Genomic DNA, 4976 nt, shown 5'->3' with positions numbered 1-4976 from the left:
AAAAAGGCTAGAAAGCAAACTCAGCCCGTATTCGCTATTAGTTGACTGATGGGAACTCATCAGTCGATTGGTAGCCCATCATCGGTTGACTGGTGACTTCCCATCAGTCGACTGTCTAGAAGACCGATTTTCAACCCTGTAACGTGCATGCGAACAGTCGACCGGTCTCCTTCCATTAATCGACTAATCCGAGGATTTCCTGTAGTTGTTGTTTTTCCTGATTTTTGTTCGTCATTCTCTCCACGCCCAAGAATTTGGAGTGAAGGCCTGGTTGTTACTATTGTGCATGGATCAAGTGTTAACTATGAATGTCAAACATTTGCGTATTATATATCCTCTACATGCGCCAAAAGCATAACATGATCGAAATGAACTTTAGACTAGACGCACACCACTACAGATAACATGCAAGAAAATTACATGAGACTCTGAACCTCGTAAACCAAGAACGGGACAAGTAGCTTCCATTATATTATTTATCATGTTTCATATTATGCACTTATTCAATTATATAATTCAAGCCTTGCATATTCTATGTTGTGTTGTTTTAGGGAAATAGGAATAAGTAAAATTGTCATACAATAAAAATTTCCAACAACATTCTAAATGATTTTTTAAACAAATACATTAAAAAAAGGGAGAGGAGACAAAAATGTTGCGCATCGGCGGAAGCGTGCACACAAACGTTGGCGGAAGCGTGCATACAAACCAAACGAGTCATCGAGCAATGAGAGGAACAACCAACGAGTGCAATTCACAAAAGAACAGTCAAAATCATAGACAAACACAGAAATTTACGTGGTTCGGTAAATTGCCTACGTCCCCGGGGAGAGGATGTGGAGATTTCACTATATGGAAGAGAAAACAATGGCTTACAACTCTCATAAATTCTCAAAATAACCTTAACCAATGATCTCTCACTCCCTCATAATAATCTCCCTCTCAAAGTGCTCAAAACAATCTCTTCTCTCTCTCTCTCCTCTCTCTCTCTCTCTCTCTCTCTCTCTCTCTCATTCTCTAATTCTCATCTCTTCTAAAACGTTCCATATATATAGAAACCATAAAACCAAAACAGACTAGGAAACCAATAATTCTAAAACCAAAACTAAAACAGACTAGGAATCCCAATAATCCTAAAACCAAAGCTGACTAGAAATCCAACAATTCTAAAACCAAAACCAAAATAGACTAGGAATCCTGTTTGGCCCAATAACCTGCTATCCAACAATTCTCCACATCGGCAAAGTATTCCCAAAACTAAGCCGACACCAACAAGAGAACCAATGTGTCGTCTCTTCAACTTCGGCTATACCAATGTGGTTGCCTACGTACCCTCTCTCCTAAGGGATCAAGCCACCCGTAGTTCATCCAAATGGCCTCAACAATCACGAATCTATAACAAGCTTCTACACACCAATTTCTCCTTTTCTGCAGCTCAAAGCCCCAATGGCTAAGTTATATAAATTTCTTTATCAAGATCACCATGAAGAAAAGCTATTTTCATATCCAACTGATCCAATTCCAAACCATACTATGCCACCAAAGCTAGCAAGATCCGAATTAAAGAGTGCTTTATCACCGGAGAAAAGACTTCATTGTAGTCAATGCCTTCTTCCTGTGCACAACCATTCACTACTAATCTAGCTTTGAGCCTCACTGGAGTGCCTTGAATGTCCTCCTTCTTAGTATATACCCATTTGTAACCAATTACCTTCCCCCTCCCCCCTCCCCCCTTGGAAGCTCGACATGCTCCCGTGTGTCGTTCTTCTGAAGAGATTCCATCTCCTCTCGCATAGCCTCCTGCCATAAATCATCCTCTAAGCTCTACTCAGCCTCTCTGAATATAGTAGAAACTATCTCATCGACACTCTCTACCGGAAGTGCATATGCAACCACTGAATCTGTATACCTCGCTGGCAACCGTATGTCTCTCCTTGGTCTCCGAACTATAATAAAATTCTGAACCTGAGCCGTCGGTCCTTGATCCTGCTCTGTTATACCCGTATCCTAAAAATCATTGTTGTGCTCACCTAACATCATCTCAGTCGGCACTCTAATGGATACGGTCTCATCCGGACTCTGTGGAGCTGTATCAATCTCTACCACCTGCGATATCTCCTATGTCGGGGTGCTCTCCACCTGATGAGAGCTGGAAAGCTTCAAGAGCAAAATCTCATCGAATGTGATGTCTCTGCTCAATATAATCTTCTTATCAGCTAGATCCCAAAGCTTGTCATCCTATGAACGGCTGTCCCAAACTTTATCTTAGTCTTCTTAGCAAGGACACAGTGCTCATAAAATTCAACCTTCCCACTCTTTGCTCCCTTCCATAGCCCCTGCTTACACAATGCTTGCAATGATTTTTTACCTGTGTGCCCCAATCTGTAGTACCAAAGTCTGCTGATGCGGAATAAACATGTACCAAAAATGTTGCAAGTGCACAACCGTGTCAAGTTATAGTATAAAGATATCGATCCACGAGGAAGGTGTTTTGTAGGAGAAAATATAAAATAGGTTCTTATGTTGTGTGCGTGACAAATAGGAGTGATGAGTGAATGTGATTGTGGAGAGAATGATTATGATTGTGTAAATGAATATATTTGAGAGTGAAAGTGAGTAAAAAATAAATGTGATCAACAAGGCAAGAAGGAAGAATGAATAAAATCGAGAAACAAAATAAAAAAAATCAAGAATGAAAAGATAGCGGATTCAATTAAAGATATGGGTAATCTAGAATTGAATCCACTTCTTAGAAAAAGGTGATTCCCTAGAGGGTTCTAGCCTAAAGGCGAATCAAAGAAAATAAAAATAAACAAAAAAAAACTAAACCCAAGAGGGTTCTAGCCTCAAGGTAAATAGTGTAAGAAATTAAAATCTAACTAATTGCAAAATCTAAACTACAAAATAAATTGTAAGAATTAAATACAAGAAAATAAATCTACTCTATAAGTATGAAATAAATCTAATGTATAAGCATGAAATAAATCTAAGGCAAGAGGGTTCTAGCCTCTTGGCAATTTAAACAAGAAAATAAAATCTAATTACAAGCATGAAAATAAATCTAATCTAATAAGCAATAAAAGAGATATAAGAAAACAAACCTTCAAATTAATCTCCATCTTCATCTTCATCTTCATCATCCAACAAAGAGAAGAAGAGAAAAATTTAAAGTGGTGAAAAAATTATTATTATTAATTGTAACAAAAGTTATAATTTTGGAAGATCTTCTCAATTAAGAGTAGCCCTCCTCTCCAAATGGAGTTACAAAAATTTTCACACCTCTAACCCCTCACTTTCTACCCCTATTTATAGTAAACATCAGTGAATGAGAGCCATTGGATAGAAATCTTATCCAAAAACCATAAATTTCAGCCTTAGATTCGTAACAGAATGACAATGGCATCGATACCAGCATCGATAAGGGTATCGATGCTGGCATCGATGCCCAGTTCACTCTGGTTGCTTTTACGAAAATCCTTCTTCTTGTAGGCTTTGGGCTTGGGCCTTTTCACATTTTCTTTGCATTTTGGGCTTTTAATACTTCATAAAATATTTAAAAGAAATTGTTTGGCTTCATGAGCTTCATTTCTTCATTAAATCAAGGGCTTTTGTTGAGGGATGAGAGTTTGAGATTTATTCTTCATTAACCTACAATTAAAAGATAAAAATAATTATTAGTGGTATATTTATTCATATAAAATAGATAATGAGGGTATAAAATTATAATAAAATGTAATTATCAAATACCCTCACACCTAAACTTTTGCTAGTCCTCTAGCAAAGAAAGAAAAATGAAAGAAAACCTAACTAACTTTCGCAGGAATCGCGGTTGTATTTAGCACATACAACAAGCCTTTAAACCCCTAGGTTACCCTAGTGGACGAGTTGTAGTCTCGTGAGGGTTTGCAGTGAATATACCCACAAAATTCGGTCATCTTGCCAAATTAAAGAAGTTAGTAGATAACTAAATTTACTTGATAATTGAAGCTAGTTATTACTTAAGAAAACATTTATATATAACTCTAAGGTATATTTCCTAGAAAATCTTCTCATTATAGCAATACAAAACCAAGCCAAACTTAGAAATTTAATTTAAAAGTTTTGAAAAGAACATACTAACTCTTTGTTTAAAATATTATTCAAGTTGTTTGATCTAAAATATTTTCCAAGACCATATATACATATATAAAACATTTATTAGTATTTTTATTTTTATTTTTTATATTATCTTTAACTCTTTCTTCCTTAGTGATTTTTTCTACTTTAACGGGCTTTCTAAGCGACCATTTAACGAGTTTTGGGCCAATGGATCCCAACCCAATTGGGCTTAGGTCATTAAGTATGGAAATACTCCTTGGGCTTAATTACTCGATCAGCTTAGGCTTTATAAGATAGAATCACCTTGAATTTAAGAGTTTTTTTCTTTTGGTTCTCATTTTTCGCACTCTTCTTTTTATAATTTTTTTTAATATGTATATGTGTATATATTCTGAAAAATATGTAAGTCAAGACACTTTGAAAAATTATTTTTAACTCTAAGCTAAGCATGCATTCCATTATTTTAAATAAAAATCTAAGTTAAGGCTTAAGTAAAGTATACTACTTTGAAAATCATTTCTTAAGAACTTTATTTAGAGTTATCATAAAAGGTGAACTTGAGTAAATAACAGATTAGAAAATTTAAAATTTATCAAATAAATCAATTATTACATAACTTTATCAATTTGGCAAGTGACGATATTTTTATAATTTTTGTTTTTTAGGAAAAGGAAAAAAATAACAAAAATGCAACAAAAAATGTAAAACAAAGAGAAAATTTAACTAATTCCCACCCCCACACCTAAATTTTGTATTGTTCTCAATACAAACTCTATGATGCACAAAGTAAGGCAGATAAGAAGTGAAGTACTTACATTTAATCAGCTGATAAAAATCTACAATTACCTTTGGTCTATGGAGGATAGAATCAAAAATTT

The sequence above is a fragment of the Asparagus officinalis genome, chromosome 8, assembly GCF_001876935.1.
Source record: "Asparagus officinalis chromosome 8, Aspof.V1, whole genome shotgun sequence".
Lineage (NCBI taxonomy): Eukaryota > Viridiplantae > Streptophyta > Magnoliopsida > Asparagales > Asparagaceae > Asparagus > Asparagus officinalis.
The sequence above is the reverse complement of the archived record's forward strand: the minus strand, read 5'-3'. Positions refer to the sequence as shown.